This window comes from Hyperolius riggenbachi, chromosome 8 (genome assembly GCF_040937935.1).
Source record: "Hyperolius riggenbachi isolate aHypRig1 chromosome 8, aHypRig1.pri, whole genome shotgun sequence".
In the NCBI taxonomy this organism is placed as follows: domain Eukaryota; kingdom Metazoa; phylum Chordata; class Amphibia; order Anura; family Hyperoliidae; genus Hyperolius; species Hyperolius riggenbachi.
The window spans coordinates 25235481-25249681 of record NC_090653.1 but is presented as its reverse complement, the minus strand read 5'-3'; the positions used below and the strand labels follow the sequence as shown (position 1 = coordinate 25249681).

The 14201-nt window shown below is 47.3% G+C and overlaps 1 non-coding gene across 1 annotated transcript; it reads right to left on the bottom strand.

The window, feature by feature from the left end:
• Positions 1 to 6923: 6923 nt before the first annotated feature.
• TRNASTOP-UCA (transfer RNA opal suppressor (anticodon UCA)) lies at positions 6924 to 7010 on the bottom strand. Its single transcript has one exon. It is a non-coding gene; the product is annotated as a tRNA-Sec (tRNA).
• Positions 7011 to 14201: the final 7191 nt, after the last annotated feature.

Sequence of the window (14201 nt, the reverse complement as noted above, 5' to 3'; positions counted from 1 at the left end):
CTGCAGAATATTACTATTACATAGGTGTCTGTTTCTTTCCCGCTCCGACTTTACCAATGTCACCAAGCCACCTGCCTACTTTCTCTGTGGTGGTGGGGGGGATGGGCATGGCATACTCTAGTCATGCCCCTGGGGTGAAGGTTTAGGGAACAAGAGCTGTACAGATATGCTGCTGGGCTATAACCGAATGCAATGGCACAGTCTAGTTACACCCCTGGGGTAAGCGTTTAAAGGGACTCCGAGCAGTGCAGAAACTATGGAAAGATGCATATCATTTTAAAGCTCTCTTTCTCCTCTTTCCAATGATATATAAACCGCCGCACTACGCCTTTTAGTTTTCGCTATTTACGTGATTGAAATTTCCGCGATTTCGATCGCAAAAATAGAGAAAACTAAAAGGCGTAGGGTCACGCTTTAGGTGTCGCCAGAAAGAGGAGAAAGAGAGCTTTAAAATGATATCCATCTTTCCATAGTTACTTGTATTACACAGGGCGACTTTTTCTGCTGAATGCAGCTGCTGACTTTGAGAAAAAGTCGCCCAGTGTAATACAATGTAACTATGGAAAGATGGGTATCATTTTAAAGCTCTCTTTCTTCTCTTTCTGACGACCCCTAAATCGTCGCCCTAGGGCTTTTAGTTTTCTCTATTTTTACGATCGAAATAGCGACCGCTGCAATTTCAATCGCGAAAATAGCGAAAACTAAAAGGCATAGGGTGGCTGCTACGTGATAGAGATGTGAGCAGAGGAAAAGGAATGCTTTGTTAATTATTACTACTGTTCAACAACAACAGTGGCATAACAATAGGGGCTGCAGTCCCTGCATACGCGGGGGGGATGAGGCCTGGGGCGCCTCTGGGGCACGCCCAGGGTTGTTTTGGGGGGCAGGAGGGGTCGCAGTGTGAGGGGAGAGCATGGCCACCTACATCGGCAGGGAGGGGGGCCACTCCCCCCTCCCTCACCTCGGGCTCTCCCCTCAGTGCTCCCCCTCCAGCATCAATCATTGGCAGCAGTGGTGGGCAGGAACATATACCTCCATGCGTTCCACACGCCGCAGGTTCCGCTCTCAAAGTGTCTGACGCTACTTCCCGTTTATAAGGAAGTAGCGTGAGGCACTTAGAAATCGGTCCTCTGCTGTGGAATACATGGAGGTATATGTTCCTGCCCACTGCTGCTGCCAATGATTGATGCTGGAGGGGGAGCACTGAGGGGAGAGCCCGAGGTGAGGGAGGGGGGAGTGGCACCCCCTCTCAGCCAATGTAGGTGGCCATGCTCTCCCCTCACACTGCGACCCCTCCTGCCCCCCAAAACGGACCTGTGCGGGCCGCAGGGGGGGGGGGGGGGATCATCCAGATTTGTAAAGTGCTTTTCTCCCATAGGACTCAAAGCGCATAGGCTTGTCTCAGACCAGTAATTGGCTGATTGGTAAATTGTGGTACAGGGGAAGATTTCTATAAGTCTGCAAATGTCAGGCTAAACAGGTGGCTTTTCAGATATGAATATCTTCAGGCATGGGGCTGTGTTTACTGGGTTTGGTAGGGAGTTCAAAGGGTAGGGGCAGCATGACAGAAAGCTCTGGCTCCAAAGGTATTGAGGTCCACTCTGGAAGTGACCAGGTTTATGGATCCTGCTGATCTGAGGTTGTGAGAGGTGTGGTGCAGCTTCAGCAAGTCCATCATGTATCCAGGGCCCAATATTGTGTAGGGATTTGAATTTCCACAGTCCAATCTTGAAGAGTAGTCTCCATTTTACAGGCAGCCAGTGCAGTGAGCGAAGGGTCGGTGTATGTGCGGCGGGGCTGGTTTGTTAGCAATCTGGCAGCATCATTCTGCACTAATTTCAGGCGGAGCAGGTCCTTGTTTGGGAGGCCTGCATTGAGGGCATTGCAGTAGTCCAGCCACATACACATCACATACAGAGGAGATCATTACCACTACAGCACAGATAAATAAGTAATGCAGGGACTGGAGGAGGGCCAAATGCGAGTCCCACCGATCCAGGGGCCCTGGTGCCAGCACAACCTCTGTTATTGCCACACCTCTGGTCTAGACTGAGGCTGGTTTCTCACTGTAAATTGGCATCAGCGAAGTGCTGCGTTGTGCCCACCACACTGCATCGCTCTGCCAGAAACAGTTAGTACACGGTGTTCCCTGTCTGGCCACAGCCAAGCAGGAAGTGACACGCACTTGCGGCCACTTCCTGCTTCCGGTATCCGGAAGCCTATTATAAAAATACACTTCCGCGCATGCAGGCTGTGACGTCGTAACACCGTCGTTAAAGGACCCTGTGTCGCCATAGACTAACATAAGTCTCGGCCTGCTGCAGATCGCCACGGGTCTCGCTTGGAAACGTAGTTCTGCGCTAGCGTTAAATTGTCTACTTCCAGCGCAGCGTCGGAAGTATGAACTTCCCCATAGTCTCTCATTAGGCTGTGGTAGCAGTGCAGCAATTTGCCGCAGCGCATCGCGCCAGTGTATCTAGCATGTATACCAGGAGTCACATGCCCATAGTTGTACTGGGCTTCACAAGGCATGGATTGACATGGCTCTATAGCCTTGTACACATGTAAAGCTTAGTACACACAATACAATTTTCCATCAGATGGATGGTTAATCTGACTTGACAGGAAACATGACAGGCAGCCTATTGGGATAATCAAAGTGCGGGGATATTGGCCTCAATTCACTAAGATCATGCTGGAGATAATAAGGCAAGAGAAAACTTACCTCCACTAGTAAGAGAGTTATCTTATCTCTTCACTCCTTACGTTACCTCTTCTGTAGTTAATTTACCTCCTCTGTAGTTAAGTTACCTCCTCTGTAGTTAAGTTACCTCCTCTGTAGTTAAGTTACCTCCTCTGTAGTTATTTTCACATGCAGTTAATGAACAGCCGGTCTTTAACTCTGGAGTTATTTTAAGGATTAAAGAGTTAACTTAAAGACAGAAGAGTTAACTTTAGGTTTGCCTGAGGTAAAATGTTTCCTGAATACTACATGCCTTATCACCATGGTAACAACTCTAGAAGAGTTATTAAAGACAGGAGATAGGCTTAGTGAATTGAGGCCAATGTCCTTTAAAGGGGCACTACAGCGAAAAATTGTAAAATTTAAAATATGTGCAAACATATACAAATAAGAAGTACATTTTTCCAGAGTAAAATGAGCCATAAATTACTTTTATCCTATGTTGCTGTCACTTACAGTAGGTAGTAGAAATCTGACAGAAGTGACAGGTTTTGGACTAGTCCATCTCTTTATAGGGGATTCTCAGGGATATATTTATTTTCAAAAGCACTTAGTGAATGGCAGTTGCTCTGTCCAACTGCCAAAAAACTGTGTAGTGAGCAGGGAAGCTGGCCAGCATCATTGTTTGATCCTTTTTCGGGAATATTTTTATAAAGAATAAAAGCCTTGCTGAGAATCCCCTATGAAGAGATGGACTAGTCCAAAACCTGTCACTTCTGTCAGATTTCTACTACCTACTGTAAGTGACAGCAACATAGGAGAAAAGTAATTTATGGCTCATTTTACTCTGGAAAAAAATGTACTTCTTATTTGTATATGTTTGCACATATTTTAAATTTTAAGGTTTTTCGCTGTAGTGCCCCTTTAAAGTGATTGGACCCGCAGGGGCTCAGGGCAGGACGAGTGGAGCTCTCGTCATTGCCAATTAGCAGGCATAAGTTTGTAGCTCTCGCTATGTTACTCTGATAAGGCACATTAACTCTGATAAAAAGCATGTTAACTATGATAAGGCATGCTATTCGTTATTGTGAATCAATCTCATTGTGTGTAGACTTTCAAACTGTTTACAATCGATAATGCAATCGATTTTCCATTGATAACTACACAAAATCGAACACGTTATCGATCAGGATCTGATCGGACCGTTCAGAAATTATTGCATCGATCTTTCGATCTAACGGAAAATTGTATCATGTGTACTATGCTTTAGAGCAGGGGTCTCAAACTCAATTTACCTGGGGGGCCGCAGGAGGCAAAGTCAGGATGAGGCTGGGCCGCATAAGGAATTTCACAATCGCGGCGATCCGTGCGGCGATTGACGTCAGGAGGGGCAAAGCTGAAGCTGAAAGCTCTGCCCCTTCCAGGAAATGCCAGCGGATTGCAAGCCGGGCGATTTGGGGGCTCTGCAGCCCTCGTTTAGCGGTGGGGATGCGGCGGATTACTTGGGAGCACTGAAGCAAACTATAAGGAAGCTTTTGCCGGTGAGGGCCACAAAATATTGTATCGAGGGCCGCAAATGGCCCGCGGGCCGCGAGTTTGAGACCCCTGCTTTAGAGGCATGTCACCCAGCAGAGTTCACCGAGGGCTAACAGAGCCCCCTGTACACACACTAGACTCCCAGCAGAGGTGTACATTCTCAGTGTGCTTTTATGTTCTTAAAATACATAAAGCTCTGGTCAATAATGCAATGTGGTTGTATGAGTTAATATTGCTTTTTGTTCTGTAAATACGACACATCTCTGGCAATGTTTACATTATAAGGAGAGAGCCAGGAGCTGTGTACTCGCACCTGTGCACAGTGTTTGTACAGGTTATCATTATGTCAGCACAGATATGCTAATGTCATTACAGCTCCTTCACATTAGCCAACCCGATTTCAGGCACGCGTTATGACCTACGGCGTGAGGTCGGGAAGTTGCGGTCCAACGCATATCAGGGGCACTGGTTATAATTCACCCGATGGGAAAACGCCAGCGCCAGATCATTAAAAGCTCCCAGAAGTGTTGCAGCGTAACGTTCTTTAACGCTTTGTCTAATGTGAAAGTCAAACAGCCACACACTGGAGGTAGCAGAGATCAGCACACACTGCAGCTACATTACTATCAGTGCAGGCACAGAGTAACAGCTTATACTGTACACACTGGAGGCAGCAGAGATCAGCACACGCTGCAGCTACATTACTATCAGTGCAGGCACAGAGTAACAGCTTGTACTGTACACACTGGCGGCAGCAGAGACCAGCACACGCTGCAGCTACATTACTATCAGCACAGGCACAGAGTAACAGTTTATACTGTACACACTGGAGGTAGCAGAGATCAGCACACACTGGGGCCACATTACTATCAGTACAGGCACAGAGTAACAGCTTATACTGTACACACTGGCGGCAGCAGAGATCAGCACACGCTGCAGCTACATTACTATCAGCACAGGCACAGAGTAACAGCTTAAACTGTACACACTGGAGGTAGCAGAGATCAGCACACACTGCAGCTAGTTTACTATCAGTACAGACACAGAGTAACAGCTTCTAATGTACATGCTGGAGGTAGCTGAGATCAGCACAGACTGCAGCTAGTTTACTATCAGTACAGGCACAGAGTAACAGCTTATACTATACATACTGGAGGTAGCAGAGATCAGCACACACTGCAGCTAGTTTACTATCAGTACAGGCACAGAGTAACAGCGTATACTATACATACTGGAGGTAGCAGAGATCAGCACACACTGCAGCTAGTTTACTATCAGTACAGGCACAGAGTAACAGCGTATACTATACATACTGGAGTCAGCAGAGATCAGCACACACTGCAGCTAGTTTACTATCAGTACAGGCACAGAGTAACAGTTTATACTGTACATACTGGAGGCAGCAGAGATCAGCACACACTGCAGCTACATTACTATCAGTACAGACACAGAGTAACAGCTTATACTGTTCACGCTGGAGGCAGCAGAGACCAGCACACACTGCAGCTAGTTTACTATCAGTACAGGCACAGAGTGGCAGCTTATACTGTACATACTGGAGTCAGCAGAGATCAGCACACACTGCAGCTGGTTTACTGTCAGTACAGGCACAAAGTAATAGCTTAAGCAGGCCATACACTGGCCCGATTTGCGCCCGTTTCGACAGCAGATTCGATCACTGGGATCGAATCTGCTGCCAATCGTTCACGCTACACGCCGAATTTCGATCCATTTCGTCCGATCCCGTCGATCGTGCCGTGCGGAAAATAACCGTCGATCGCCCGCGGGTAAAGAGCGCATCGCTAGCGGCGTTCGAGTGCCCGACGACCGACGCAATAGAGCCCGCATACATTACCTGCTCCGCCGGCGCGACTGCAGTCTCCCGGTCACCGCTGCTCCGTCTGCGCTCTGGTCTCCAGGTCCGGCATGCCTCACTTCTTCTAGCCCGGCAGGAAGTTTAAACAGTAGAGCGCCCTCTACTGTTTAAACTTCCTGCCGGGCTAGAAGAAGTGAGGCATGCCGGACCTGGAGACCAGAGCGCAGACAGAGCAGCGGTGACCGGGAGACTGCAGTCGCGCCGGCGGAGCAGGTAATGTATGCGGGCTGGGCGGGGGCAGCAGCAGCACCACCACCACAACAGATTGTGAACGGTTTCAGGCTGAAATCGGTTCACAATCTGTTTGCTGTAAAGGTAGCCATACGATCCCTCTCTGATCAGATTCGATCAGAGAGGGATCTATCTGTTGGTCGAATCTGATGGCAAATCGACCAGTGTATGGCCACCTTTATACTGTACATACTGGAGGCAGCAGAGATCAGCACACACAGCAGCTAGTTTACTGTCAGTACAGGCACAGAGTAATAGCTTATACTGTACATACTGGAGGCAGCAGAGCTCAGCACACGCCTCTGCCACCAGCTAAGAGGAACCCCCTGATCTCCTGTCCCAGCACGCCTCAGCTGCTAGTTAACATGAGCTGCTCTCCTGCCATGTCAAATTCCTTGTGTAAGTGCAAACCTATTTGGCCAAATAGAATGATTGTCCCAGCACATGGTCACATGCTGGGTGAGTACACTGCTAACCTCCTCCCCCCAGCACAGAGCACACCTCTAAACTCCTTCCCCCAGCACAGAAGAAAGTCACAGAATGGCTTCCCTGCATTCCGGGAACACAAGAAAACAAACAAGGACAAGCATGTCACCACGCCCGAAGGGTGGAATTGAACCACTCTGTCGCTAGACAGCTACAGGTTTGAAGCCTGCACCCCAGACCACTGAGGATCATCCGGGCAGTGAGAGAAGCTGAGCCTTCCTTTATAAAAGGTTGGGAAGGCTTGATGTGTCCAATTTAGGGTGACTCAATGCATTTCCCCCTCAACAGCCGTCACTTCCAGCCTTCCTTGTTTCGCCCCTTCTCCAGTTACCCAGGACAACCCAACATGGGTCCACCACGCCTGCTGTACACAGGAAGACCCCCAGCTGTCTGTATTCCCAGCCATATGCAAATGTAAGCAGTGCATGCTGGGAGGAGGGAGTGTGCAGGGTTAATGCAGTGATGTCACACGGCTCCTGCAGTCAGAGCACCAGGGTTGTATGAGCAATGCTCTGCACGGCTGATAGAGATGGAGGGTCAGTGCTCCGTGGGGTCAGACTGTGACTCAGAAAGAGACAGCGTCAGAGGAGGTGACGCCGCGCAGCAAAAAGGAGAACGGGAGCGAGGGAGAGAGAGAGCGGGAGGATAGCTAGAGGAGAACGTCTATAAATAGCAGCACTCTGCGCTATATTTATCCCTGGGTCCGCGTCTGACGTCTGCGCGCACAGGATGCTGCGTGGGGTGATAAGGGGGCTCTGAGGATAGCCGCACGCAAACCTCGATCACTGCGCCTCTCGCTATCTCTAGGAATATCACCTGCTTCACCGAACCCTCCGAAAATACACCGGAATGTCACCGTGGGCTTTATACGCTGTGACTAATCCGACTATTATAGTATATGGCGATCCATGATATTATACAGCTTGTATTTATATTACTATATATGCTATATAAGGTCCCTTTCATATCGAGTCTGTTGCGTTGAAGTGCGGCAGACAATATCGTCGCAACACGATACAACGATATATGAAGGCACATACCCACCAAACGATTTTAAAGCGAACATTTTGTGTGACAAACATTTTTTCGCTATATCGTGCAACATCGTTTAACAAAAGTCTGTTAAACGATGTTTAATGATGGCCGATCGCGCGCGATAATCGTTTGCTTTGAACATCGACCATGACGGATCCAATCGTGCATGGTCTGAACAATCGCCACTGACCCCTGTACCAATTACCACAATCGTCCAGTGATGCGTTCGTACCAGTCGTTTGCGATTGCGGAACATAGTTCGGAGAACGATCAGTGGCCGGATCGTTCGTCACCGCGTATCTCCCCAATCCATCTTCTGCAGTATTCTGGTGGATATGTAGCTTAAAGGACTACTGAAGTGAGAAGAATATGGAGGCTGCCATATTTGTTCCTTTTTAATCAACACCAGTTGCCTGACAGCCCTGCTGATCTATTTGACTGCAGTAGTGTCTGAATCACACCAGAAACAAGCATGCAGCTAATCTTGTCAGATCTGACAATGATGTCAGAAACACCTGAACTACCTGCTTGTTCAGGGGCTATAGCTAAAAGTATTAGAGGCAGAGGATTAGCAGGACAGCCAGGCAACTGGTATTGCTTAAAAGGAAATATATAAGGCAGCCTCCATATCCCTTTTGCTACAGTTGTCCTTTAAGGCGTTCACATGGTGCGGAGGGTTCTGATGCAATAAAGGCCCCTTTTCACCGATTCCTCTGCGTTGCCATGAGATCGTAATACAACACAATACAGTAGTCGAAAAAATAGCTTTGCATTATAACCTTGCAGTGCGACCATACAGTGAGGCATAAAGTACAAAAAAAAAAATGATACATCCCTGTCTCTGTAAATGCAGACGTTACCCAGTTAATACCCAGCATGCTATGCATTACTTGATGTGAAAGCCCCACAGAAATATCATTGTATCACATTTCTATACCATGATATTGTCCATTGCGACGCAATGGGCTCTATTCTCAAAGACTTCCCGCATGCGGTAAAGTACATGCGGGAAGTTTGCACCCAAAATACCGTCAAGTTGGAATTCTCAAAATGTTCCGCATGTTTTTTCCGCATGTGGAAAAAGTGTGGTAAAAGTGCGGGATTCATGCGGAAAAATTTCCGCAAAAGTCGGTATTTTCCGCAATAAAAGATCAATTCTCAAAAATGTTCAGGCGCATCATTTCGTCGTTAATTACCGATTTTTTATCACCTACAAGTAGTAGGTGATATATTCCGCATCCCATTGACTTTAATAAAGTGTGGAGGCTTAAGGGCTGTGCTTGCTGGACTTTAACTTTTTTTTTTTAAACACTTTTTCATGCGACCTTTTTACCGCATGATTCCCGCATGAATAATGGCTGTTTCCGCATCTTTTTTTCCCGCATGCGGAAAACATACGGAAAATATTAGTGAATGTGGAAAAAATGCGGAGTTTACCGCTGGCGGGAATATAGCGGTAACATTTTGCAGAAAATTTGGCTCTTTGAGAATAGAGCCCAATGTGTGAAAGGGCCACTGAATCGCAAAAACGCAAACCGCTAGCGATTTTACAATCGCTACGGTTTGCTTTTTAACATAGGAATCGCGGTAGGTCATTTCCACTACCGCGATTCGCTTTTGACGGGAACGCGAATGCGCGGCAGAGCGATATTTGCCGCGATTTTGCTATGCAGTGCATAGCAAAATCGCGGCCGCGGGCGTCGGGGAATCGCCGGTTTTGCGATTCAGCAATCGCTAGCGTTCAGCGTGAACGCTAGCGATTGCTAGTGGAAAAGGGCCCTAATAGGGATTCTCATTAGGATTCTGCAGAATTTCATTTCTACGCATTTCCGATCGCAAATCCAAATTTTCGATCGAAATTCAGGAATCAGAACTCTGCAGAAATTTGCTTTACAGCAGTGGGTAATTTTAGCCCAATCTCAAAACTCGAAATTCGCACGAGGATTTGCATGAGTGTGCGGAAGTTCATTTTGACTTTGCAGTTTTGCTTGCCACGCCCCTTCCAGCCCCTCCCTAGTAAATCTGCAAGTGTATAAAGGGGAACTGAAGTAAAAGGTATACGGAGGCTGCCATATTTATTTCCTTTTAATAAACACTAGTTGCCTGGCAGCCCTGCTGGTCTATTTATCTGCAGTAGTATCTGAATAACACCAGGAACAAGCATGCAGCTAGTCTTGTCAGATCTGATATCAATGTCAGAAACACCTGATCTGCTGCATGCTTGTTCAGGGGCGGTGGCTAATAGTATTATTAGGCAGAGGATCAGCAGGAGAGCCTGGCAACTGGTATTGCTTAGATGGAAATAAATATGGCAGCCTCCATATCCCTGTCCGTTAAATGTCCTAGCTCGAGGTGAGGAGCCTGGATTTTGTTGTTTTTTTTCCAATCACAAGACTGTCTGTTTTGTTTTGTTTTCTGATTTTCTGAATTACCGATTTCAGATTTTCTGATTTCGGTTTTTTATTTTTATTTTTTTATTCTGTGATGCAAAAAAATTACTAATGAAACACTCCTCGGAAATTGGAAAATCGGATTTTCTGCAGAATCGGAAGTGAGCATTTCTGACCATCCCTACTTACTACTAACCGCATGCTGAGCGTTAACAAGGCAACCTATGCATGAGTGGTGATGAAGTATACTTGAATGGGACCCTTGGGGGGGGGGGGAATTGTTGTAGTAAAAGGAAACCAGAGACAAAATAAAAAAAAAAATCATACATACCTGGGGCTTCCTCCAGCCTCTCGGCCTGATCGCAAGTGGTGGTCCAAACTGTTCCCTGACAGACAGTATTCTGAGAACTTCCGCTGTTCGCATTCGCAGTGAACAGCAAACATTTGGCGTGTTCGACCCGCCCCCTGTACATCACAGGCCTAACGGACGCGGAGCCCCGGTTCCCCCGGAGCAGGCGGGACAGCAGCACGCCGTTGTGAGAAATTTTAAAATTAAAGAAAGAGGTGAAGAACAGTACCAAGTGCCTGAGGATATTACTTTGAGCGTTAGATCCACCTGTTGTCTGAGGTGGCTACAAGTTGGTGAGCGCAATCTTGAAAAGAGCGTGTGGGCACGTGTGGAGCACTTTTTTTCACTGAGACACGGGTGCAGTGTGTACTGATTGGACCATGCAGAGTTACGCTATGTGAAGCTGTTTTATGTCATTTTTTAGGAGGTGGAGAGCGCAGTCCAGCAGCATTTACATATTACCTTAACTGGAAAAGTGTGACAGCGATCCCACGGTGGTATTATAAGGACTTCCTTGTGTGGTGGACATTGATTTGTGATATTGATTTGTGACAGCGCAGCCTTTTTTTGAACAGTTTGTACATCATCATTGAGCTAAACTTTGAGGGCCCCTTTCCACTATCGCGAATCTGCATGCATTTTCTGCACGCAGATTCGCACAACCAATACAACTTAATTAGCCTGTTTCCACTTGCCAGGAAAACAGAGCGTTTTTCTGTGCAGGAAATATCTGCACAGCAGAGCCATCAGAATTCATACAATGTAATTAATAGTAAATTCGCATGCGTTTTTGGATGTGAATCTTACCGTGAATTTGCGTACGTTTTTGCCTAAAATAAATGTAAAAACACACAGGCACTGACATGGTTAAATTCGCATACTTAAAAAAACCTGCGAAAAAAGTATGCGAATTTGCGGTAAAATTTGCAGGAAATTCACATGCGCATGCAAATTTGTTTTCTTGTTTTCCGCAACAAATTCGCACCGCACAAGTGGAAACGGGCCCTGAACCTTTACTTCACAGTCAGCAGACACATGGCAACCAATCAGCTAGCCCCCCTCCCCTCCTGGACCCCCAACCACCTATCAATAAGCAGTTGCAGTGGCCATATTGGATTCATTCTCTGGCTGCAGTGATAGGGAGAGCAGGGTCAGACTTGCAGGTAGGGAAAGCATTAGCTTGGCCTGTGTTCTTGTTCTTCACCCGCTGTGAAAGCACCCCAAACAGCCCTTTTAAAGGCTAGCACATCAGTCTCCTGTGTTTTTTTTTCTATGTGACACTCCACAACCCACTGACACCCAGAGCTGTGTGCACACTACTGCTGTTGCCTCATTAAAGGATACCCGAAGTGACATGTGACATGACCCTCACTGATAAGAAATTCCAACTACAAAACACTTTCCTAGCAGAAAATGGCTTCTGAGAGAAAGAAAGAGATAAAAAGGAATTTCTTATCAGTGAGGGACACACTGTAGTCACTTCCTGTCTGAGTCAGGACTGAGTCAGCCACTTACATACCTGATATTTAACTCTTTCAGGCAGAGAAAGAAAAAAAGGAAAGCATAGATATTTGTGTGCTAGGCACTGTACATACCCATGTCTATCTCATCATGTCACCTCAGGTAAAGTTGCAGGCACAGAACCACTCCAGTGCATTATTATTTCACTGTATTCTGATAGTACTATTGCATTTCTCTGTGTGAGACACTCCACAGCCCACTGCCACCCAGAGCTGTGCATAATGGGATTTCTGCTCTTTTGGGATTAAAACCCTTTGGCCTCGATTCATAAAGCATTCCCGCATTCGGAAATGCTGAAAACTGCTCACTTTACCGACCACACAGCAAAATCTGTATTCATAAAGGCTTTTTCCGCATGAAAAGCCGACATTCGCGAGCAGAGTGATCAATCACCGCCTTGCGCGGTGATTATCATAGCAAAAGTAACAAGTAGTCAATTCATAAAGATTAGAGGTAGCGGTATGCGGACGGGTATTACCGCTACCTCTGATGTGGCGAGAAGCGTGCGGAATCCATTGCAGTGAATGGGACAGACCTCCCAAGCAGCTGCAGAGAGAACACCGCACGGAGGGACTCCGCCTGCTTCTCCTGTTTCCGCATGCCTACCGACAGCCTAACGCCTGCCTACAGCGGAATATCTCCGCACGCCTGTCACAACTAGCAAAATTTTTATGAATTACCACCCTGAAGGCGGAAATACCGACAGTGGTGTTTCCCCGCTCGACGTTACCTTCCCGACAGCACTTTTATGAATCGAGGCCAAATTGTCAACTCCGTAATTTTTGGTGGGACCTTTGGCATGGACCCCCCTCCAGCATGCCCATGTACAGGTGTTAGACCCCTTGAAACAACCTTGTAGGTTTTAAAATTCACCTGCCCTTTGAAGTCTACAGTATATGGCGGTTCGCATGTTCAAAAACATTTGTGTAAGTTCGCGTTAGTGAATGGAAAATTTGATTTTCGCAACATCTCTACTGATCGCTCCCTCTGCACCATCATCCGCCTCCTCGATCTTCCGTACGGGGTTCCAGTATCTTGGTAAATGGGGCTTACTGCGCATGCTCCTGTTGCAGGGAGCTCTCTGCGCCTGTGCAGTAGTACTTTGACTGAGCTCACATGGTCTGGAGCATTCTGCGCAAGTGCAGTACTTTATGCCTGTGCAGAATGCTCCAAGCCACGTGAGCGCAATCCAGACGCAGAAGAAGCCACCCAGGCGAGGTCAGCATCTCTAACAGAGGGGACCCCAGGCCACCACTGGCTGGGAGTGGAACTTTTACCTCAGATCTTACCTTTAAGAGAGGGAATTCTCAGGATCCTATTGAGGCCTCCCTCGTTGATGTAAACCCCCCTATTGCTGAGCCCAGACCTCCCTCCACACCGGGGCTGCGCAGCTCTTCTTCCTGAGGCCCCGTTCACACTGCACGCATTTGTGTCCGTTTTTAAGGTACGCGTTTTGTGTGCGTTTTGCGAGGGCCAGAAAAATCAATGCAAAGGTATGGCCCTCGTTCACATATACGCGTGGCAAACGTATGCGTGGCAGAAACGCATAGTTGGATGCATTTCTGTGCGTCGCGCACAGAAACGCATTATAATGAAAGTCAATGGGCGCGCACTAAAAACGCATGGCATGCGTTTTTGTATGCGTATTCGGAGGTGCGTTTCTCGTCGGAAGTGTAGCTGACATCCTTCAAGAAAAAAAAAAAAAAAACATTTGGTATACACCTCTTCCAGGTATGATCAAAAACGCATAAGGAAAAAACGCATACAAACGCATTACAAAAACGCGTACAAACGCATGCGTTTTTCCAGTGCGTTTACTAAATGCGTTCTGCACGTTTTCCACACGCACATAATATGAACAGGGCCTGAAGTGGGGCCATGCAGTAGCCATGCAAGCCCACCCACACATGCGCAGTACCAAGGGGCCCGTGGCTCCAGCTTACTGCGTATGCACGGGCAGGTTCGGTCGGCTACTGCGCAGGAGGAAGAAGAGCTGCATGGTCCCCATAGGGCAGCAGTCATGGACGGGCTCGTGCACAGGGAGTTATGGCTGTGGCCTAGTGTCCAATTTTTAACAGGTAGTCCTTTTTACAA